Genomic DNA, 25,063 nt, shown 5'->3' with positions numbered 1-25,063 from the left:
CGGCGGTGGCTGGCAGCACCGTAGCGGTGGGAACTGACGCAGTGGTCACCAGGACGATGGGTCAGCGATCCGGCAACGATAGCTCGCCTGATTTGGTTTAGGGTTTGGGTCTAGTGGTGTGAACTGCACGCACGCATGCACCGAGAGAGAGAATGAGGCTCTGTTTGATAGCTCAGTTTTTTCTAAGTATTATAAGCATACTACAGTTTTTTAGAATACCATGATTTTAATTACTGTGAGCTGTTTGGCAGCCCAAAAACTGTAGTATGGCCAAAACTGTGGTATTTTATTTGTGTAAAAAGAAGAATCCCAGATCTGCGGTATGCACATTAAGCAATATAAAAATCATATCGCTAAAAAAAAAAAAGAACCCCAGACCTCTTTCTTTAAACAGAGCAAGCGAAAAGAGGCATCGCACGCACACTTTATTTTCTTCGCTGCTCCACCCACCGCTCCGCTCCGGCCACCGGCCCTGCTCCACACGCCTCGACTGCGTGCCAGAAGGTGGGCAAGCAGTCCCGTCGGCCATTTCGTAGCTCCGCCTGCTGAGACACCTACACCATGTTGTGAACCATGCTCATTGATAATCTACAAGTCTTGTGCAAGGCTGTTCTTCATGCATGTGGCTACCTGCTTCTACAGTTTGCGTGCAACGGCTTGACACTATCAAACAGGTAGCCTGTATTGCTGATACTTCAAAATTCTTTAATATGTAAAAACTGTGGTAAATTATGCCAACAGTCAAAAATACTGTAGTTTTTCAATACTTCGGTTTTTAGAATACTTGTGCGAGAGAGAGAAATGGGGATCGTACCGGATCCAGAGAAAAACGCAGCAAGGTTGCAAGAAATCCATCGACAGCGGCTCAGATCCCGCTCGGCCCCCAGCTCGGACGGCCATGGACGCCCACCCGCACTGGCGGCAGCCCCGAGGGGCCTCCAAGCCGATGCGCGATCCGACGAGGCAGGAGGGGGCCGGCGCCGGCGGCCCACTCCATCCTAGGGAGGGACACGGCCCCAACCGAGGCGCGCGATCATCAGCCACGGCGAGCGGGGCGGGCGCGGCGACGGGATGGCAAGCATCAATGGTGGAAGTTAAGGAGGACTACAATGGCAAATATCAACTGAAAAATTGATAATGGATACGAAAATTGGACCAAAAAACTGAAAAATGGCATCAATAAGAATCTGCTTTTAAATTTGTTCAATAAAAAGATTTCACACCATCTCACCTTTCCAGAAGGTGCACACAAAGAACCAAAGTCATAGTTTTTTTTTTTTTTGAGACAAACCAAAGCCATAGGTAATGACAGGTTTCTTTTTCAAGCTACAGGCCGACAATGCACAGAATATATATAACTTAATTTTCACAATGAGCCCATGACCATTCACAGTTGCCAAACGGGCATTCTTCAAATCAAGAAGAAACAAAGAAAAGTTAGTAGGGAAATCAAGCTGTTTTCTGGAGGATATTCCAGAAGTTCTCACTGATCAAATTACTATAATCAAACAGTAGTAGAAGTATCAAACACAGGTGTCATAACAAACACATGCACGAGGAATAGTTCGTGAAATCCAGGAAAATTGTAGAGTATTACTTGAATGGCTCAGATTTAACCCACCATAAATCACCAAAGTTGGACAACGCTTCAGGTAGTACTTGAAGCCTTATGGTACCAAACAACAACAACAACAACAACAACAACAAAGCCTTTCAGTCCCAAACAAGTTGGGATAGGCACGTGGATAGCTAATTTCCATGCACCCCTGTTCATTGCTAGTTCTTTGGTGATATTCCAATCCTTCAGGTCTCCTTACCATCTCTCTCTGTCTCTCTCTTTCCCCGCCCAGCAACAAATAGCCGTAACTGGTAACTTGCTGTAGAGCAAGGCTTCCTAGTATAACTACTAACTGTCTAACTGGGCAAAGTTGAATGGAACCAATTTAGGAGACATGAAAGCATCTATATCTCAGGATATGTTGAAAGATCTCCAACACCAAAGGGGAGGAAATCATCATAGCCATTCAGAAAAGAATAGAACTCATCAACACACAACAGAAACAAATATGCTGTGTTCAGAAGACATCAATCCAAGTCCAGATGGGCCGTTACTCACATCAACACAATATAGAGGAATAGAAAAAAAAAACAATGCATATTAAAGAAGGTAAAATCAAATATTTGTAGCGTAGCGAAAGAGGGCTCAGTTTTGCCTTTCATCTTAAAGCCTGACACTCACATAGCTTGCTGCATAATCTACCCATTGCGATGTAAGAGGACTGTCCTGGTTATCATTCATCAGAATGACCGTCCAAGGCACAGAACATCCAACATTAGCTATGAATTGAATTGCTGCAAGAGAGGTAAGGGTGCGCTCTAATTTAGTACCCACAGGCCACAGCAGTCTTAATTGCTCAAGGCATGCTTATTTCAGCCATGGTCATCATCATCGCCCCTGTAAGAACTCCATCTCTTCATCACACAGTAGCATCCATCCATCCATCAGACTGGCCATAGTGGTGAGTAACTTAGACAGTCTCGGGAGCTGCTCATACCTGGAGTCAGCCGACCAAACCTCCGTCTCAGACGACACATCAGAACAGAACTCTACGGTTCCCAGCCCACGCCACAACCGAATCCAAGGCAATGGAATGGCAGGCTGGCAGCACCGTAGTAACAGGGAACTGATGTGGCAGCCACCCGGACGATGGGTCAGCGGGTTGGCAATGAGAGCGTAGGGTTTGAGAGAGAGAGAGAGAGAGAGGTGAGGAGGATCCATACCGAATCCAAAACAAGATGCAACTAAACGGTGAAAAATTGATGGCTCAGTTTTATCTTTCATCTTCAAACCCAGCACTCACTCTCTTGCTATCCACACATCGCGATGTAATAGAACTGCCCTGGTTATCACTCATCAGAACGACCGTCCGAGGCACAGAACATACAACATCATAGATGAATTGAACAGGCTGCAAGAGAGGTAAGGGTGGGCTCTAAGGGCATCTCCAACGAGGTCACCGATTCCGGCTCTAATTAGTACCCACACACCACAGCTGTCTTGATTGCTCAAGGCATGATTATGTCGGCCGGTGACATCATCATCGCCCCTCATTTTTTTCCCAAAAAGGAGGTTGATCCCTCGGCTGGGCTCTATACACCAAGCAACATGACCACGATACCCATTACATGCATGCACACATCCATCCATCCATCCTCTTTAATTACTTGTCACACCACCTTTTTTGCGTATGTGGCATGTATGTTACTCCCTCCGTTACATAATTCCTGTTGTGGTTTTAGTTCAAGTTCAAATTGAACTAAAACCTAAGTTACTCCCACCTATGACTAGTCTCAGTCTCAGGAGCTGCTCATGCCCGGCATCAGCTGACCAAACCTCCGGCTCATTCGACACATCAGACAATACTGTACGGTTCCCAGCCAACCCCACAACCAAATCCAAGGCAATGGAATGGCAGTGGCAGGCAGCACCGTAGATTCAGGGAACTGATGTGGCAGCCACCCAGACGACGGGTCAGCGAGTCGGCAATGAGAGCTTGACTGGTTTGTTCTTCTTCTTCTTCTTCGCAGGGAGGGAGAGAGAGAGAGAGAGAGAGAGAGAGAGGAGGAGGATCCATCCCAGATCCAGAACAAAATGCAACTGAACCGAGTTTATGTAACGTAGCAAGAGAGGGCTCAGTTTTGCATTTCATCTTCAAACCCAACACTCACATCTCTTGCAGCATAATCCACCCATCACAATGTAAGAGAACTGCCCTGGTTATCACTCATCAGAACGACCGTCCAAGGCACAGAACATCCAACATTGGCGATGAATTGGACAGGCTGCAACAGAGGTAAGGGTGGGCTCTAAGAGCAACTCCAACACAGACACCAATTTTCAGGCACTATTTAGTCCCACCTCGCCATGGCTGTCTTGATGTCTCAAGACATGATTATTTCAGCCACAGTAATCATCATCGGCATCGCCCCTCTTTTTTAATCCAAAAAGAGGTTGAACCCCAAAGCAACATGACCATGATATCCATACATACATATGTACTCCCTCCGTTCCAAAATATACTCCCTCTGTTCGAGATAAGTATCGTGGCTTTAGTTCACGACACATGACCTGCATTCATCCATCCTGCTAACTCTACCGTTCAAACAGGGCCTTCATCACACAGTAGCACTAACTTTAACCTCTAACCTCTAGCTAAGTTAGAGTATCCAAACAGGGCCTTCATCACACAGTAGCATCCATCCATCCATCAAACTGGTCATAGTGGTGAGTAACTTAGACAGTCTCAGGAGCTGCTCATACCTAACGTCAGCCGACCAAACCTCCGCCTTGAACGACACATCGGAACAAAACTCTACGGTTCCCAGCCCACGCCACAACCGAATCCAAGGCAGTGGAATGGCAGGCTGGCAGCACCGTGGCAACAGGGAACTGATGTGGCAGCCACCCGGACGGTGGGTCAGCGAGTTGGCAACGAGAGCTTGACTGATTTGTTTTAGGGTTAAAGAGAGAGAGAGAGAGAGAGAGAGAGAGAGTGGAGGGATGCCAGCACTGGCCATGTGGGTGACAGTGTCGTTGGCCAGCCTGGTGCGTGGACTCGGGGTCCGAGCGACGGCTCCGGATTTGGTTGCTGGGTTGCTGGGTGTCGGCTCTAGTTGCTCCCTCTGTTCCAAAGTATACTCCCTCCGTTCCAGATAAGGCTGGTCGTAATAGAGAGTATCATATACTAGTATTATGCATATGATACTACATCCGTAATGCATATTATAATCTGTTAATAGTATCATAGGGTGGTTCATTTATTGCCATGCATGACACATACTCAACTTCATTTAATTCTATGAAGAATCATCAAAATTGCCTACTTATGATACTCCCATTACAAACAGCCTAAGTATCGTGGTGTTAGTTCACGACACATGACCTGCATCCATCCATCCAGCCAGCTCAGGAGCTGCTCATACCTGGCCTCGACCGACCAAACCTCCCGCTCCAACGACGCATCAGACAACAGGGAACGGTTCCCAGCCCACGCGCACAGCCGAATCCAAGGCAATGGAACGGCGGTGGCTGGCGGCACCGTAGCTGTGGGGAACTGACGCGGCGGACATCCGGACGATAGGCCAGCGATCCGGCAACGAGAGCTCCCCTGATTTGGTTTAGGATTTGGATCTAGTGGTGTCAACTCCGAGAGAGAGAGAGAGAGAGAGAGAGATATGGGGACCGTACCGGATCCAAAGAAAAACGAAGCCAGGCTGCGAGAAATCCATCGACGGCGGCTCAGATCCCGCTCGGTCCCCAGCCCGCAAGGCCGCGGACGCCCCCCCGCACCGGCGGCAGTCCCGAGGGGCCTCCAAGCCGATGCGCGGTCCGGCGAGGCGGGAGGGGGCTGGTGCCGGCGGCTCCCTCCATCATCGCCGCCATCTGGGGAGGGACGCGGCCCCAGCCGACGCGCGCGATCATCGGCCACGGCGAGCGGGACGGGCGCGGCGACGGGGTTCGGTCAGATCCGAGTAGAGCGCTCGCAGTGCATGCTCCGCCACCGCACGCAGCCTTGCCGCCGGTGGCCTCTCGCACCAGGACTGGTCCGAGCTAGCTAGGGCTCGTCGCCGGCGGGGGAAGGGGTCGGTCAAGATCCGGATCCGGATGGGATGGGTATCCACTCGGGTTCCAGATCCAGGGGCCGGCTGTAGATGCTCTGGTACATACATAAGATCCTGTGAAGGGACCATTTAGCAAAAATAATGCTCCGATGCAATTGAGGGGTGCGGGGAATGGGAATGAGAGCGGGGGTGAAGAGGATGGGTGGGGAAGAAGAATAAGAGAATCGCTGCTACTAGTGCGCTCAAATCCTAAAATCAGTTTAACAGTTGAAAATTGACATTTTTTTGACATTTTTAATAGTTGGAAAACAGGACGGTGCCTTTAAAACTGTCATTTCACATATCATAATTTTCATCATCTCAATAACGGTTTGAAGAAAACAATAATCAGGCGGGCGCAGGTTACCAGGGGCAGGCCGCGGGGGGGAGGAGGTGGAGGGGCGAGCGGCGGCCGGGGGGCGCGCGCGGGAGGAGGTGGAGGAGAGGCGTCCAGCCTGCTGCGGGCGGAGGGCGGGCGGCGGCCGGGGGGCGGGGTGGGGGCGGGCTCGGACGGGAGGAGAGGCGGCCGGGGGACGGGACGGCGGCGACGGCTGGAGAGGCGGCTGGCGGCGGCTCGGGTGGGCGCAAACGGGATTTGGGGACAGGAAATTTCCCTCCGCGCTCGGATGGCTCGCAAGTGAGGGTTGGGGTAGGTTTTGCTCTCCAATCCTCACTTGTACAGGTTGGGAGAGAGTTTGAAGGTCTGATCCTCAAAAAAAATTTAAGGGTTTGAGGGTTAAGGGGTTCTAGTCTACGCGATTTTTTTTGCTCGCAAGCTGTAGAAAACAATTATTTTTAAGAATTTAAGGGTTTGAGGGTACTACTAGGGATGCTCTAAAGGCACCTTCAGGCCTTGTTCGGTTAAGCCACCCACCAGGTGGATTGGAGTGGATTGGAGGGAATTTGGGAGGAATTTGACCTAGATGGGATTTAATCCCTGTCAATACATGTCAATCCCACCCATTTGTCATGCAACCGGACAAGGCCTGAGGGGAGGGGGCAGGCATGGAGTGGAGTGCACGTGTCGTGTTATGCCTTCGACGATGCATTTTCTCAGGTTAACACGGACGCGGATTTTGTCTTTGTGTGTGTGTGTGTGTGTGTGTGTGTGTTTGGGTCGGCTAAGGCCAACTTCAACTATACGTGGCCATGGGCAACCCGGTCCGGACGACCCGACCAGACCCAACTCGAAAATCACGGGTCGAGCCGGGCCTAAATGTCCCATCGGGCCGGGCTTGGTCCTGGAATTTGAGCCCAACGGTCGGGTCGGGTCGGGCTCGGGCTCGACAAAAACAATTTTTACATCGCGGTCGGGCTGAACCTGTCGGGCTCAGTCGGGCTTTTTTCGGTTTGGGTCGGGCTTGGCCCCAATATTTAGGCCCGACGGTCGGGCCGGGCCGGGCTCGGGCCTGGGTTTTCTTCACGGGGCTTTTTTTGGCCCGGACCGAAGAATACCCAGGTATACTTCAACGCAAAACTCCAAACCGTGTGGGTATGATGAGAAGGCTCAACTCGCGTGAGCATTCACATTTCTCGCGCAAACATTCTCCTGGTTTGTGTTCAGACGTACACGAAATGATTGAATGGACGCCCACGCGTTTGCTTTGCGTCCGTCTGAGGGTCGCGTGGCAGCCGCCCACCTACCTCCCACTGCTCGCCTTTAAGGGACACATGGGGGTGGGCCCGTCTGTCAGCCGTAGAGCGCCTTTGCTCGTCGTCCTTCTTAATGTGGAAGTTGTGGAGTTCCTCGGAGCCCGACACGCCCGTGTCAAACCTTGGCTCCGACGCCTCCTATCCTCCACCTCGTCACCAGCAAAATGGGTTGGCACTGGATCCTCGGTCATAAGGGGAAGCACGACCACGAGTCGGGTTGTCACGCCCAAGATGCGACCCTATCCTCAATTTGGCACGAGGGCCTCGTCAGGGATAGAAGCGCATCTCGTCGTGTCGCAAGAATGGATATCGTTACAAGTACATGTACTGAAAAGGAGAGATATATAAAGAGGGTTGGCTTACACTCGCCACAAGCTACATCAGAGTCACATCAGTACATTACATAAACATCAGGAGTAAGAGCAGGGTCCGACTACAGACGAAAACAAACGACAAAAGAAGAACGACGTCCATCCTTGCTATCCCAGGTTGCCGGCCTGGAACCCATCCTAGATCGAAGAAGAAGAAGTAGCAACTTCAAATGAACAATCAACGCGCTCACGTCGAGTAACCTTTACCTGCACCTGTAACTGGTGTTGTAGTAATCTGTGAGCCACGGGGGACTCAGCAATCTCATTTCCAAAGGTATCAAGACTAGCAAAGCTTAATGGGAGAGGTATGGTTAAGTGGTGAGGTTGCAGCAGCGACTAAGCATATATTTGGTGGCTAACTTACGAGTACAAGAAATAAGAGGGGGGAGATCTACGCATAAAGGACGTCACTACAGATGATTAAAAGAATGATCCTGAACACCTACCTACGTCAGACATAACCCCACCGTGTCCTCGATCGGAGAAGGAACTCACGAAAGAGACAGTCACGGTTACGCACACAGTTGGCATGTTTTAATTAAGTTAACTTCAAGTTATCTAGAACCAGTGTTAAACAAAGCTTCCACGTTGCCACATAACCGCGGGCACGGCTTTCCGAAAGATTTAACCCTGCAGGGGTGCTCCAACTAGTCCATCACAAATTACCACAAGCCGCATAGAAATCCTCAATCACGAAGCTCGCGATCTCGTCGGATTCCCTAGTGGAAAACCTCAACTCTGAGATTACCCAAAGCATCACCGGAATCCCGATGCACAAGATATCTCGTCAAAGGTAAAACTAATCCAGCAAGGCCGCCCGACGTGTCGACGATCCCGATAGGAGTCGCGTACCTCGTTCTCAGGACACGGCGGATGAGCTAGACGTCGGGATCGCTAAACCTCCGGGTGACCAGAGGGGCGCCGGACATCGCTCAGGTGGGGCCAACACTCATGAGGAGCACTGGCCCGGGGGTTGATTAAATTATCCTCGGGGTCCGGAAAGTCCCTATGCAATTTTATTAGGTGTTTAGGCAAATGTAGTACCAAAGTTGGGCCTTGCCAGACCAGCTTTAATCGAAAACGAATTATCAAGGGGGTCCCCATAACAACCCCGATCGTGTTAGGAGCGCTCATTTATGGAACATAACACCGGTAACCGAAACTAAGGGGGCAAAGGTGGAACAAAACACCAGGCTAGAAAGGCCGAGCCTTCCACCTTTTACCAAGTATATAGGTGCATTAAATTAAATAGCATTTAATATGGTGATATAACAAGGAACCCATGCTTTCACATGGAAGCAATGCACCTGCAACTAGCAACGCTATCAACAGGATTAAGCAAGCGGTAACATAGTCAATCAGTGGTTTGCTAGGTCGAACAGGTTGAAGGTAATCATGGCATTGTTGAGAGGCTGATATTTAACAGGTGGTAGGCAACGTGACATAAACGATAGAAGCGATAAAACTAGCATGGCAATGATAGTAGTGGTATCTGGGGAAATGATCATCTTGCCTGAGATCCCGCTTGGAAGAAGTATGCCTCCGTGAAGCAGACGAACCGACGTAGTCGAACGGTCCTCACATCCGACACGCTTGCGGAACTCTATCGAGACGGAGGAAACCGGAAACAAGCATCAACACACGAGAATCACCACACGACGCAAGACACATATGATGCATGAGCTACTGAATACATGCAAGTCACGGCATGACAAAACACACAATCAAACACTACACATTAAGTGAAGTTCAATATGCACGAGTTGCATATTGACGAAACTCCACGGTAGTTATTTAGTTCACTCCCGGTTATTTACACGACAATGTTAATGTTGTTAAACATGCAAGAGGTGGAGCGGGAATTAAACAACCTACCTAGACATTTTAAATGAGGTCGGAAATGATATATAGCATCTCCGAGACGACCTCACAAGTTAATTTACAATTCTGACCAGATCTGAACTAAAGCATATAATTGGTTGTTAACCAGCAAAACAAATAGGTTCACGTGATTCTACGCGTCAAGGCAAGCAACCTACACGTAAAGAACATCTCCCACGGAGCTACGGTTCAAAAGATGCAAGCACCGCAAGATATGATAGCATGAATGCAAAATGTGTGCAACGGCGGCTACGAGCACTTCATCACATACAAACAGCAAGAGAAAATGAAACTACACGAGATTCTAAGCAAGTTTCATGTAGGACATGACCAAATCGGAGCTACGGTTCGGAAACTACGAGCAAAACAAGAAAACGCTACAATCTGCCCAAAACAGCCACATAGCAACTTCTACGACTCACAACTTCGGCTACACAACTCCGAGGAGCTCAAGCAAGGCACGGCATGAAAGAGGGCAAGACGCACTACTACAAACAACTAACAACTACTAGCTTGGCAGCAAGGAGCACTAGGAAAAGAAGACACAAAATGGCATCTCACGCACTATTTCAGACTTAGTGAAAATATCACCTCCTGAAAGTGCACTTTTCAGCCTGAAGCAATATTGACAGCAGCAAAGCCCTAAGCTACAGGTCTCCAAATGGCATGAAACTTAACAGCATGCTAGAGAAACATAAGGGGAACAACTAACTCCATTGGACCAACCTCAAAAGAGATACAGATCACAAGATAGAAGCAAGACAAGACAACAACAAAATAATAACAGATTCCAGACTTAGAAATATTTCGGCTCCTCTGAAACAGCACTATTCAAGCAACTTGAGGGCAGTCAAATAACACCTAAACATGCATTTCTATTGCAACCAAAAATAGCAGGGACTAAACAAAACATCCAAGATCAAAACACTAGTTGACAACTAATTCAAACGAGGCCCGGAATAAAACCTACGGATTAAACAAAAGGGCATCACGGCAAAATATCTCGCGAACTAACTTCCTCAAAAGCTAAAACTAATTGCACAGAAAAATCCATGGGATTTTTCTACCCCGGAAACATATATAATATGTGGGGTTTGCAGCACAAAATAACGCCACACAATAATGCGAGATAATACCTCTAAACGAGAAAATAAACTACCGGCAAAACCCTACACGGAAAAATACGAGTGACCGCTCTAAAATACGTAGAAATATGGTCCCTAAAACATGGACATTAAATCTATGGCATACGGGCAGTCCGGACACGCGCGAAAAATAACTACGGATCGAAACCTAGTTAAACAGCACGTAAAACGAGGCATTAGGCACTCTAAACAGCGTTAAATAAATATGCATGTTGGATAAACGTGTTCTACTCGCGAAGCTACCCCAAAACGATATATAACACGTCTCGAACCGGCTTACGGTTTAAAAGTTACAGGGGTTTAAATTCTAGTCTAACCCTGAAAAAGAATTTAAATTCGGTCTAACTCCTAAATGTCTACTGGGCCGAAATCCATGCGCGAAAGCACTAAGAGGCGCCTGGGGCGCGAGGTAGAGAGGCTCGAGGGGGGCTCTCACCTGGACCGGACGGGCTCTGCTGGAGATGGGCCGGGGAGCTGGGCGAGGCCGAGGGAGGTGGGCCGTCCCGGCTGGGCCAGCTCGGGGCCCACGCGGGAGGAGGAGGCGCTCCCGTTGCCCTGCTCCCGAGCAGGACGTGCGAGCGGTGGCGCCGGGCGGTGCTGCGGCGGCCGGCGAGGGGGGGCAACACGGGGCGCAGCGAGGCAGGCGAGGCGGCCACTGGCGAGGGAGGCGCGGCGGCGCGGCCGAAGGGGCGAGGTCCCGGCGGCGGCGCTCGAGGCGACCCCTGGACGACGAGGTCGGCTCGCGCAGGATCTGGGGCTACAGCGGCCGGAGGGGGCCCTGCGCGGCGGCGGCTGTCGACGACGGTGCTGGTCGGCGCCGCCCGAGGCGCAGCGGCGGAAGGCGGCGCGGCGCGAGGCGCGGGGAGAGGCGGCGCCGGCGACGGGAGCAGCGAGCCATGGGGGAGGCTCGGGGTTGCAGGGGCTCGGGCACTCGGCGGCGGCGGTTCGGGCCCGGCGGGCCGCGCGCGGGCTCGGGCGGGCCGGCGGCGCTGGTGGGGAGGGGCTGCTGCGGCTAGGGTTAGGGTTTGGTAGGTGGGGTGCGGAAAACGAGGCAGGGAAGAGGGGCTATCCAAAATTAAGGAGGAGGGGGTATTCATAAGGAAAAAGGGGGCTCGGTTAACCGGAATCGCGCTCCGGATCCAACCGCGGGGTCGGATTCGGACGATTCCGAACGCGGGTATGGGTACGCGACCGTGTTGTGTAGATGTCCGGAGACGAGAGGGAGAACGGGCGGCGCGGCATGAACTTTAAAACACCGACAACGTCCGACAGTAGCCCGAATACGGTGCCGCTACGAGCGACCGTTCGGGTACCAGACGGTCTCCGATCGCGACGAAATTCGACAGGCGGCCTAGCTACATCTAATCGCGATCGCGTGCCAAGTTTCACCTCGATCAGAGAGAGTTTTAAACGCGCTTTTAAAACAGGGTTTCGACGGTGCCGCGGGCGCGTGCGTGTGCGGTCGGGGCTCGGAACGGGCAACGACGAGAACCGGCAACTACTAACGGATGCAAGTTTTGAAAACTGGCGGCAACGGAGATGCCGATGCAATGCAGATGATGCGCAAGATGCGATGATGATGCGGCAACTGAAAATACGCACACGACGAAAACGAAAAGAAAAGGGGAAGCTTCTGGAACGTCGGTCTCGGGCTGTCACACGGGTCTTCCTCCGGCCATCGTTCCTCCTCCATCTCCACTTCCTACACCCCCCCATTTCACGTCTCGTCAGCGCCGGCCGCTCCTCGCATGCGGTCGTACGTGAAGGCCGAGATCCGCGAGTGGTATTGGGAGATGTGCTCATTGTTCTCGTGGAGCGACGTGCACCTCCCCAATAACTGACACCTCTCCGCATATTGGGTGTCGATCCCACCAGTCCCGATGAGCGTCCGGGCCCTTCGCGAGGAGATCTGTCACCGCCGCACCCACCTACCGCCTGACCTCGTCAACGACCACCGGTATGCCATAGACTTGCCTCTATGGGATACTTGGTTCCGTGATGAACACGGCGTGCGCGCGATAGTCGTACTTTGTCGGCTGTCTAGGTTCACGTCCAACCCATCACCGTCGTCGCCACCCCAACCAGTCCCTATCACCGATGGGGAGGGGGAGCCGATGTGGCACGTGATATAGGACTATCTCCACACCCACGACAAGCGCAAGTGGGAGGGGCTCGAGGAGATGATGGCCCTCTCCGCGGTCGACGACGTCGCCATCCGAGAGCTAGAGATAGCCGTCAAGGAGGAGGCCGTGGAGGAGCCACCCTGCATAGAGGAGCCCGTCGCTGGTGTTTGGAACCCTCGCATGGTCGGCCATCGCGTCGGAGATGGTCGACTCGATAGGTGCCGAGCCTTGGGCGCCCACGCCACCACAGTCACCATCAAGCCCCTCCCGCCCTCGCGACGCATTCATCCAACGCACGCGCCCTCGACCCACCTCTGGATGCCTCCGTCGTATGTCAACCTCACCATAGACGACACGTGAAGACGACGGCGGTAGCGACGACGGCCACGGGCAGTGGTGGCATTGAAGTTTTCTTAGTAATGTTTATTTAAGGCGCATGGACTTTTTAGAATTTAGTAATGTTTAAATTAAGTTTTATCTTTGTATTATAAAATGTGTGATCGCCTTTTTTATTCATGTGATGCGGGCAATATGCGATGCGGCCGCCCATTGGGTGCATGCTGAGGCCGACGCCGAAAACCGGACACAAACGTATGTTTTGCCGGTCCAAACAAACGAAATCCGAACAAAAAAGACGTCCATTTGGAATCGTGGGTTGAAGTTGGCCTAAGCAGATGTCATTATCCGTTCTTGTTCACCGACAGCCAAACGCGGATAGAATAATTTTAATATTTAAAACTAAAAATAATAAAATAACTACAAAAGTTCAATTTACATAATCTATATTTATATCTATATACCTAGTAATAAGGGATTACTCACACTCTACAGGCAGATCAGGCGGAAAGTTCTGCCACCCGCGCAGCCGTTGGATCACCCTTCATCCATTTGTCCTCACGTATGCTCGTATGGGTTCATTATTTTCCCTGCCTATGCTCCTTCACCATATCTTGCAACATCAGTTATGTCGCAAAGCATCGTAGGAAATGATGGCAGTAATGTTGACAAGGTTTTGCAACATCATCCCTCCTGCAAAAAATATGTGCAACAAAACCTCAGTTGCAAGAAAAAGTCTGCAACAACAAAGTTTTTGTTGCAAAAAAACAATCCCGCAACACAGTTTGTGTACAAAAAAATCCGTAAGACAACCTATGTCGTAAATGTTTTTAAAACAAGATATATGTTGCGGAGTAGAGGAGGAAATTCAGGCGGTAGATTCTGCCACATCCAAGGACTCGCGAGGTGACGGATCTTTTAAAAAGATCCATAGGCCAAGGCGTAGCAGCTCCCTACTAATAAAGAAAATATGTATTCTGAATTGTCATAATATTTTACGCAAAACACCATGACCTTTTTTCAGTCAACATCCAATCTACATACGTAAAATTTGATCTGTCACGTATCCCTCGAGGCCAGCTTTGTAATAAAATTTCCGATTTTATTGCATGGGCCACACACAACCCATTAAAAATTAAAAGTAGTGTGCAGCCCATTAATAAAGATATAGCATAAAAAACTATGCACCCATGGTGGTTTGAACACACAACCTCTTCACATTACATATCAAAGTACCCAACCAACTCATTTAGCTCATGCTATCATTTAAAATTTGGATTCATCTACCAACTAAATTGTACGACCCCGACCCTTTTATGCAAAATTTCACCAGTTTTTATATGTCAATAGGCAGCCATCAAAATAAACAAAAAGAGAAAGACATGTGAGTCCCATTAATCCTATGAAAAACCCACTTATTTCAAGGAAACAAATTCCTAGAAAAGCAAAGAAATTAACTCTCAAAATTATGCCCATGGCTGCACATGCTAATAATTTGATAAATGAGGAGGAATGTGTGGCTAATTGCCTCATAATTAAAGGAGAATTGTGGGAGATTTCTAGCCTAATTTAAAACGGGAATTTGGGAGCCATTACGACTCCTACTTAAAGCAGAATTATGGACTATTAATTTCATGACTAATTGAACGTCGATGCATGTCGTTCCCAATAGGGCATACATGGCTAATTGACTCCTAATTAAAGCAGGATGGTGGGAGATTTCATGGCCAAATTTAAAGCAGGAATTTGACGCCCGAAAAGAAACGACGCATACTTAAAGCAGAATTATGGACAATTGATTTCATGATTGATTGAAAGCAGCATGACAGGATTGTGAGACTTTTCATGGATGTGCGCGCACATTGCATGTCGCTCTCACAGGGTGTTTGTTTTCAAAGACTTATTGGTTTAGGGACTTAAAAAAGTCCCTATAAGTCCCACCTAAACCAAACACAAGGGGCTTATTGGGACTTATTGTGGTGATTTGGGACTTATCAAATAAGACTCTCAGGGAGGAGCTTATTGGGAATTATGCTCGTTGGTCCGCGTCGTTTCCCGCATCGATCAGTGCCCGCCGCCCCACCGCCCTACCCCGTGTCGTTCCCAGCCCAATCGTCGCCGCCCCACCGCCCTGCATCGCTAGCCGCCCCGTCGCCGCCCGCCCCGCCGCCGCCCCACCGCCCCGCATCGCTGGAGTAGCCGCCCCGTCGCCGCCCGCCCCGTCGCCGACCCGCCCCGTCGTCGCCCCGTTCCCCCGCCGTCCCGTCCCATCGGCCTCGGCTCGTCCCCCCGCCGCCCCGTCCCGTCGCCCGTTTCTGCCTCGGTTAGTCCCGTCCCGTCGCCCCGTCCCCCCGCCGTCCCGTCCCGTCGGCCTGTGCGCTGCAATTTCACTGATGATTCGTTGATGATTCACCCAGTCTGTGCGATGCAATTAAGCCGGTCATGTGCGATGCAATTAATCCAGTTTCCTGGTGATTCTTGCTAATATAATTAAAAGATGATTCATCTAGTTTCCTGTATAATAATAACTGAAAAATATGGAATGTTACTGTTGATTCATCCAGTTTCTTGTTGACATTTTGGCTGATGACAATCCATGTTGACTGCAGGTTACCGCGCCATGGCTGATGACGATCCTCGCGTCCCAGGTCACCGTACCATGGCTGATGAGGAGGAGGAGCAGCTGCCTTTTTTCTCCCAGTTCTCATCCGCCGGTGGAAATCTCGGGAGGGAATGGGTTTCGGGCGTTTCTTGGATCTCAACGGCAACGTCGACGACTTCCCGGAGTTCGGCTCGTACCAACAACTCCTCTTCGACCAGTCGGCCGGTCATGGCCTTCCTTCGGTCGGACCTGGTCGTGGTAGGCCCGTGCCCCAAGGTTCTTCGCTTATGTAATTTTTGATATCTCAATTGTTATGTACTCTCTCTTATTTTGGTTCTTATGAACAAGTGTTAATTCGTTTGTATGAACAAGTGTTATGAACAATTGTTATTTCGATTGTCACTATTCTGCAATTCATTTGTATGAACAAGGGTTATGTGAACAAGTGTATTATTAGGTGCAACATGAACTTATAAGTTCCTGTAAACAAACAGGCAGAGACTCGAAACTTATAAGTCCCTGTAAACAAACAGGTAGTAACTTATGACTTATAAGTCGGGACTTAAAAAAGTCCTAGGACTTATGAAACAAACAGGACCTCGATAGGATAAAAATACCTACCAGCAAACTAACCTCTATTGATAATGTTTCGTTTAGCCTTGATTACTTTTAAAGAGAAGCTCGGTGAGAGTTCTTGCACGTTTCATTTAGTGGGCATGCTGATGAGTGAGGGGAGAAAGAGAGACGCATGCGAGAGGAGTAAATTAAAAAAATCACAATCAGGTCGAAGTTATCAATGCTTGAGGAAAAAACCACCATAAAGCATGCATTTTGGTGGGAGTTTGATGACTTTTGCACAATTATGGTGGTTTTTGCTATTTGCTCATGCGAGAGAGATGCTCAAACAAAATCATTGAGAATGATGTGTTATTTTATTTTATTTTCAAGCTTGAAACTTCGTGTTAATAATCTGATTTTTAACAAAGAATTAAGTATGTTGATCGAATAGTTTTGAAGTGAGGGAATTAACATTTTTGTAAATTTCATAATTTTTCCATCCCTTCTTCATTCTAGCTATTTTTGTTTTTGTTTCTTTACTAAAACTCTAGTAAACATGACGACAATAACATTATTTTTATACTATCACTACAAATAAGAGTAACCCTAATTGTGACTTTTTTAACGCTACTCGAGGAGAGAAGAATAGGAAAAAATTACTTGGTGCACTAAATGTTTTTATAATCATTCCCTTCTTCTATCCATATTCATACATAATTTGTCGGAGTTGGATAGAAGATTGGCGCTCGAAGCACATTTGTGAAAAGAGGGAGATTTTATAATTTCTATCAAATTTTCTTCCGTTTCAACGCATGGGCATTTATGCCAGTTAAAACTAAAAATGTGAAAACAGACAGACGATGAATCTAGGGACGTGCCTCGATGTCTCCATCCATGGAAAAGGGAGGAGTCTAGAAGGCCTTGTACAATGCTAAGTGTTTAAAAAAATAAACCGGATTTTTTTTTCAAATACCAGTGTCTATTTTTATAAGAGAGACGCCTAACTAAGAGTCTACCTTGTATACTAGTTTTTTTTAAACACCTCTTCTAAGTACCTTGCATGATACAAGGCCGAAGGATGCCAACTCCCGATGCCTGTTGTGTTGCATTTAGCGCCGCCTGCTAGACCGGTTGTAGCATCCTGTACCCGTGTGCCGCATGCTACCGCTCGGCCTCCATCTCGCGCTCCGCATCCAACGTGCGCATCTCGACCTCGTATAGGTTTTGCTGCTTCTTCTCTTTGGCCCCGCTCAGCCGAACAGGCGTGCCCCACATATAGATGCCTAGATGGGCACCGTGCTCATCCACAGAATCGAATGACACAACTCCTTGAGCGCATGTCGGTCGCTTAACTAATCAATGTTGACCCATATACCCTGTCTTCCTTAATACAATGCACATAGATTATCTCAAAAGACAAACTTTAACCGGGGTTACAAAGAATACTTTGTATCATGAGGTGGACATCTCATACTACATATAAGTGATATTGTATATATAAATAATTTTCTATAAACTTGATCAAACTTGTAAAGTTTGACTCCTAAATAATTTATAGGCACCACACATTATGAAACGGGGAAGTATTAGGCCTAAACCTTAGGCACTCATATCACTTCTACCATCGATCAAGGCAAACGCTACTTTAAAGTTATTGATCCTAGGTTCCACGATCATGAAGGACCGGACATGAAGCACAAGATGTGATTTGTTTTCAATACTCAATCTACATCTGCCCATCATGTACCCCAGCAATCGAGCATATACCCCCACCTAACCAACCTGGACAAAGATTACACGAACAAGCGATGAGTCAGCCCGGTGCATAAAATGCTGAAGAAGTTTCTTGAAAAATAAATGCACAAGAGAAGAACCGGTCCGGTGGGGGTATGCTCGTTGGCGTCAATACACCACGACACTGCATTACATACTGACGGGTGTTGGGAAAAAGGCACTATTGCCAATCGACAGTCAGCTAGAAAAAATTCTAATGGATCATCGGTCGGGAATGCTACATCCTATACCATCCACGTATCGATTGGGAAAACCGTTATGGCCCATGGACTATCAGTCGGCAAATAACCCCGACCGACTGTCCGATGCTATGGGCCTCTAGCGCGCGAAGAGCCAATTTTTTCGCGCCAATAGCCGGCCCAACGCGCGAAAGGTTTTCCCCAAAATCACCAACGCCGCGCACAGCCAAATTCCTGACTTCATTCCCCACGCCCCCACGCTCCACCACGCCCCTGCGCTCCACCACGCCGCCGCCGGGGTCTCCGTTGCGCCCCTGCGCTTCACCACGCCGTCGTCGGGCTCTCCCACGCGCCCTGCGCTCCACCGCGCCGTTGGCCTCCACCTCGCTCCCGCGCCGTTGGCCTCCACCGCCGGGCTCTCCACCCTCGCCCGTGCTCCATCGCGCCCCCACGCTCCACCACGCCCCTGCGCTCCACCACGCCGCCGCCGGGGTCTCCGTTGCGCCCCTGCGCTTCACCACGCCGTCATCGGGCTCTCCCACGCGCCCTGCGCTCCACCGCGCCGTTGGCCTCCACCTCGCTCCCGCGCCGTTGGTCTCCACCGCCGGGCTCTCCACCCTCGCCCGTGCTCCATCGCGCCCCCGCGCTCCACCGCATTGTTGGCCTCCACCATCGGGCTCTCCACCGCGCCCCCGCGCTCCACCACGCCGCCGCCGGGTTCTTCACTGTGTCGGTTGCCTCTCTACCTACTGCAGAGGAGAGTTGCCCTGTGGAATGGCGTTACAGCCGTGGCGGGGCACGTCTCGGAGGTGCTGCTGCTTGTGGTGGCCAACCCCGGAGACGGCCTTGCCTGCCGCACGACCCTGCTGGCTTGCCGCCCCGCACGCTCAAACTTTCTCCTTCGCCCAGGTGCTATCTCATCACCTCGTCGTTGTCAGGCCGCGCGTAGGGCAAATCTGGGGCTTAATCTGCTGCAGATCCCGGGGTTGATGGGGCTTAACCTGTTGCAAACCGGGGAGATAGGTCGGGCGCCGTGACAAAGCACTCTCAGCAACAGAAGCTCTGCAGCTGGCTATTCTTGCCGTCCCTTGGTAGTGAGATCTAAACCGATTTGTGTTCTTTGTGAATTTTGTAGCAATGGAGCTAGACATGTTATAATATGCAATGTTGTTGTCAAACTTATCATAATATGTTGTTGTTACATTCAGTTTTTAGCCTATTTTTCATGTTTTAAACAGCTCATGGTGTTGTCAAGTCAATTCTAATATGCTATTGTGATGTATAGTTTTGAACCTATTTTTTCATGTTTTCGAAGAGTTCATATTCTCCGGTACATGTGAACATATGCTCATGTTGCTTATGTATAATTTTCATGTGTTGTAATGTACAAATTTTAGCCTATTTTTAAAATATTTGAACAGTTTTTTATTTGCATGCTATTTTATTGTATATAATACACAATCTCAAATGTATGGCACGATCAGATTTCATTTGGTTGGTTATCAGGATTCTTGCTCCCAAAGACTCAACTTACAGTAGTGGCACAATAATCCCCCTTGCGTGCTTGTCACTACAACTTCCACCAGTTGGTGAGTCAACCACATCTTTGATCCATTTTATTTATGGTAGTACTTGCAGTAATTCCTTGCATTCTCTGGTAATGATATTATCTTTTTAGTATTTAGTGTTGATTTGGTAATAACTAAGTGTGAAGCTAGCTACCATGGATAAAAGTTGGATGGATGCGCCTAGGTATAACAGCCACATGTATTTTTTAAATTTCTTAGATGCTGAAACTATATATATAATGCAGTGCACATGTACACTTGCATGTAGGCATACACAGAAGTACTTACAAGAGCATGCCAAATTCCTAGGCTATGCATTTAGTAAATCATCGGTCGAGAATAAAATCTTATGTCCTTGCGAAAACTGTGTGAACTCGTACTGGAGAGAAGAATTTGAAGTCCGTGAGCACCTCGTATGCAAGGGAACGTGTCTCTCCTCCCATTCCTCCAAATCTAGATGAGGGTGACGATAGGGATGAGGGCGATGATATATCTGATTTGCTAAGAGACCTTGCTGGTTTGGATAAAGGGGGAGATCTTGAAGATGATTGTGGTTTAGATCAAGATGATTCTTTTCTACAATCTCTCCGCAAACTTGAAGCTGATTCTAGAGAAGAGCTATATCCAGGCTGTAGGAATTTCTCAAAGCTTCGTTTCCTAGTGAGACTTCTTCACATCAAACTGCTTGGAGGGTGGTCTGACATAAGTTTTGATCTGTTGTTAGATCTACTCAAAGATGCTTACCCTCAGTCCGCAATACCCAAAAACTCCAATAAAGCCAAAAAACTAGTCAAATGCCTAGGACTTGGGTATGTTAATATTCATGCATGAAAATGATTGCATTCTATTTTGGAAGAACAATGTCAATGCCAATTCATGCCAGAATGTAAGGCTTCACGATGCAAATCTGAAAGGAAGAGTGCAGATGGGAAACGTGTCCACAAGGTTCCTAAGAAGGGATGCTACTTTGCCTTTTGAAGATGACGGTTTACAAATTATCGATGATGCTGTCACAAGGTCCATTGCATGGCCATCTAGCAAGGTAATCACTAACAATGTGTGTTTTGTCCACTTATCTCGAATTGTTTGATGTGATACTGACTCATGATCACTTTGCTAGATGAAACCCTACAAACTAGGGGCATCTTCCTCGTCCCGCCGCTAAGGTATATTTGATTCATGAGCTAGTATTTATTTTTTCAGCTACAAAACCAGGGACCGTAATGAACATAACCAGACCCTTGTATCTTCTTCCTCATGATAGTTGCTATCTAGCTCTGTACATTGAGCATTAACAATCAATGTTGTTCTATCTTCTCTTATTTTCAATGTCTACCTAGTTCATTGCCACTTCTTAAATGGTGATGGTATATATTTTCTTGGTTATTCTCTTCATCTAAAGTTTGGCTAAGTTAATGTATAGTTCATAGCTGGCTGGCACAATTTTGTAGTTGCTCTCGAGCACCAACCAAACTACTCCCTCCGTTCCTAAATATAAGTCTTTCTAGGGATTCTACTAGAGGACTACATATGGATGTATATAGACATACTTTAGAGTGTAGATTCATTCATTTTGCTTCGTATGTAGTCATCTAGTAAAAGCTCTTAAAAGACTTATATTTAGGAACGGAGGGAGTAGCGAGTAGTGCTCTCCACAGTAAATAGTACCATGTCTTCTGAATTAAAGCTGGGAGTCTGGACATGCTAAATTTTTGCCTTATGTCCAGATGATGGAAATACAACTTAATTATGTTGCCTTGTGTTGCTCCGAGTACACCTCTGTATTGCTCACATTTCCTGAAATATACTTCATGGTCACGTTGCATCTATGATTTATACAATTATTATTTTTGCCATCATCTCTGAATGCATGCTCACCATGACATTTTTATCCTTTGTAGAAAAGACATACAAAAGGAGCAGGAAGGACCCAGGAAGATGTTAGTTTGCATCCGCTAGAGATTTTCTGTAATGGAGCAAAAATAATGCGTCTTTTAGGTCTCATTTTGTGCACCTGGGTTTTTGTGTAATGGAGCAAACAATGAATATCGGACATGCATCTATCATTCTGTAAACCTGTTGGGTGATTCAATCTTTGAACCATAAATGTTTCCTTTACTCGCGAGTAGTAATGAGATACGCAAGCTATTGTAACTTGACTTGTAATGAGATATGCAACTTGATTTGACATTGTATTGTAAGGCAGATGTAAAAACAAGGGTACATGGGTATTAAACATTGCTCAGCTAAGGAAAATGCTGTCAAATTGTTGGTCGGCAAAATATGTGCTATCAAATGGTCGGTCGGGAAAAGCTTTGACACCAACGTTAGCAGAAAATCGATCGACAAAGGCTGTATTGTCAAATGGTCGGTCGGGAAAGCTTCAACACCAACATCAGCTGAAAATCGGTTGGGAAAGGTTTTGTCGTCAAACAGTTGGTCGGGAAAGATTCGACGGAAACCCCAACCGCAAGTTGGTCGGGAAAGAGCCCTTCCTGTGCCATCGGAAAGTCGGTCAGCAATGCTATTTACAGGCGTCAAACAATCAGTCGGGAAAAGGCTTTCTCGTCTGGACTTACCCCAACAGACGGTTTCGGTCGACAATACTCTTTCTCGACCGACTGTGTGTTGGCAAAGGCTGTTTTTTCGACCAACCTGTTTGTTGGAAATGCAGTGTCGTGGTGTAGTGCGTCCATTCTACTTTGAGTAGAACCACTTCGCGTAGGAGCTATAATGTGGTCGGTGAAAGACATCGCATGGCTGGTCTCAATGATTCAATGGGGCAAATGTTCTAAAACCATGGACTGTTCAAGACGAGATGGGTACTCATTTGGATGTCCATTTTTGATTGACAATGTCCAAAGAGAGCAACACAGTATACAAACATTGAAGGACAGTTGCAAACTCAAGGGAAAACAAATCTAGATGAACGCCAAAAGATAAATCTATCAGAAACTTGATGTAATTCTCCTCTTTTGTCAACGAGTGTCAAAAAGGTGACGAATAACATGAGGCATGAAGCGCTCAATGAAGACTACTCTGAGGAATTTATAGAAGAGCTGGCTGAAGATCCTTCATCTACAGATGTGACTCGCATTGTAGGAGCTTCTTGGGTGTCGACGGAAGTGGGTTCTTCTCGAGGATTTTCTGCGTGCTGAGTAGAGGAGCTAGGCACAAGTGGATCAACTTCAGGCGGAATACGAGTGAGAGCTTGGCCTTCAGATGGTTTCACAGTAGGAGACATGGCCTTTTATTCTTCGAGCGGCTTGTAAATCTTAGGATGAAGAAGATGAGTTGTAGGTTCACGAGCAGGTAGAGATGGAACACTTTGATCTTGGAAATCTTTGATAGAGAAACCCTTGTCAATATAATCACAAAGCTCTTGAAGGTTCGCATTCATGAGTTGCTTTTTGATGAAGAATTTGCAAAGAAATTTACAAAGCCTCTTCTTATTCTCATGAGCGATTAAGTGCATCACACGAGTGAGGTTGTTGATGAAATTGAGCTGTGTGACTAAGTGTTCTTTCTCGGAGTAATCTTCCTCAATATGTTTCACGAGAACTTGCTGAGTGTGCAAGCTAACTTCAAGTTGAGAAGGCGGCAGAGGGGAAGCAATCCTTCCGAGTTGAGGTAGACGAGGGCCAACAAATTGGCGATGACAATCTTGGATTGTCATCTTGGATTGGGGCAGGAGATTTTCCCGAGGTAAAATCTTCCATAACTTGTAGTGTATCGCGCACAGGAGGAACGAAACACTTGTGAGTGGCCTTGGCAACATAGACAGTCTTCATGGCATGATAAAAAAATAGGTGTTCGGGACAAGAAGAACCATAGTAGTCCTGAATCTTTTCTGCAACTCTGGTGCATCGAAACTCTTCATCAGTGATGACATCAATTTATGGACCCGAATATTTTGTTTGACATGCTCAAAACGAGGAAAATGAAAGTGTGACACGAAGTCAGTTGATGTGCACTTGATGCGTTTTTCTTAGGTCATCCATTCCATGATCCACTTGGAGTTGTCATCCTCTTCTTGAAAAATGTACAGAGTGGCATAAAACTGGAGAGCAGTTTCGCGGTTCAAGGGATGCTCAAATGCAAACACTTTGGTGGGGCAGAAATCATCCAGCTCTTGAAGCAATTTTGCGTAACAGCCAATCTCTGCAGTTTCGCGGTTCAAGGGATGCTCAAATGCAAACACTTTGGTGGGGCAGAAATCATCCAGCTCTTGAAGCAATTTTGCGTAACAGCCAATCTCTGCAGTTTCGCGGTTCAAGGGATGCTCAAATGCAAACACTTTGGTGGGGCAAAAATCATCCAGCTCTTGAAGCAATTTTGCGTAACAGCCAATCTCTCGCGTAGCGGTGATATTTGGAAATTCATGAGATAATATCTTTCGGCTTTCATATAGTACTCGAGAGTAACATATTGCTTGTTCTTGAGTTCAGAACTAAGGAGAGGGCGAGGTGCAAGGGCTATCGTATGGACTATTCTGAAAGAACTTAGGATGCGTGGAGCGATTGAAATATGATCCTTTGGCACCTGCACTTGTTGAGAACAGAGGCAATTTTTCTCTTGGATTAGGATATTCAATTCTTCTTCGGGTGTCAGAAATCATCTCCATATACCACATGGTCAGGATTTCGGACAGAGTCAGATTTCTTTTCGGAAGGGCCAAATGGTTAGCTTCACAAGAGGAGTTGGAACCTTTGCAGGCGGTGCTGTGTATTCCAACTGCCCGGTACGTATGAGGCGCAACTTCAGAACCCAGATGAAACTGTATGATGAGACATACTGTATGAGGAAGCTCAATATTTAGATTATCAACACCATGCCTCCAAGTAATGAATAATGAAAATCTCACGTACAGATAGTTATGTACTGGGCATTATATATGCGTATGTTGGCATTATAGATGTGTATGTATAGCAACGGGCATTATCTATGTGTACGTACAGCAACACTGAACATGTATATGGTGAGAAAATAGTCGAGAATATGAACATGCGCAAACCCAGGAACACCTGTAGTTCTCGCAAAGCAAAATACGCCCTCTGCCGCTTCCCAGGGCCCTCAGCACATAGGATTGCTTTTTATTCAAATAAAGTACAACCTCTTGATGCATGAGTAATTCAACGCATTCTGAGTATGCAAGTGTAAAATAGAACAAAATCCAGTTTGCAATGAGCATA

At 47.8% G+C, this 25,063-nt stretch overlaps 1 long non-coding RNA gene across 2 annotated transcripts; it reads right to left on the bottom strand.

Annotated features, from left to right (window-relative positions):
• Positions 1–267: 267 nt before the first annotated feature.
• Positions 268–5,836, bottom strand: LOC123413385. Of its 2 annotated transcripts, XR_006613742.1 has the most exons (3): positions 5,249–5,407; positions 815–4,719; positions 268–554 (listed from the first exon to the last, which is right to left on the bottom strand). It is a non-coding gene; the product is annotated as an uncharacterized LOC123413385 (long non-coding RNA). The 2 variants fall into 2 exon arrangements; XR_006613741.1 differs by having other exon boundaries at positions 815–5,836.
• Between the last annotated feature and the right edge of the window lie 19,227 nt (positions 5,837–25,063).

Source organism: Hordeum vulgare, chromosome 7H (assembly GCF_904849725.1).
Source record: "Hordeum vulgare subsp. vulgare chromosome 7H, MorexV3_pseudomolecules_assembly, whole genome shotgun sequence".
Classification (NCBI taxonomy): Eukaryota; Viridiplantae; Streptophyta; class Magnoliopsida; order Poales; family Poaceae; genus Hordeum; species Hordeum vulgare.
The sequence above is the reverse complement of the archived record's forward strand: the minus strand, read 5'-3'. Positions and strand labels throughout refer to the sequence as shown.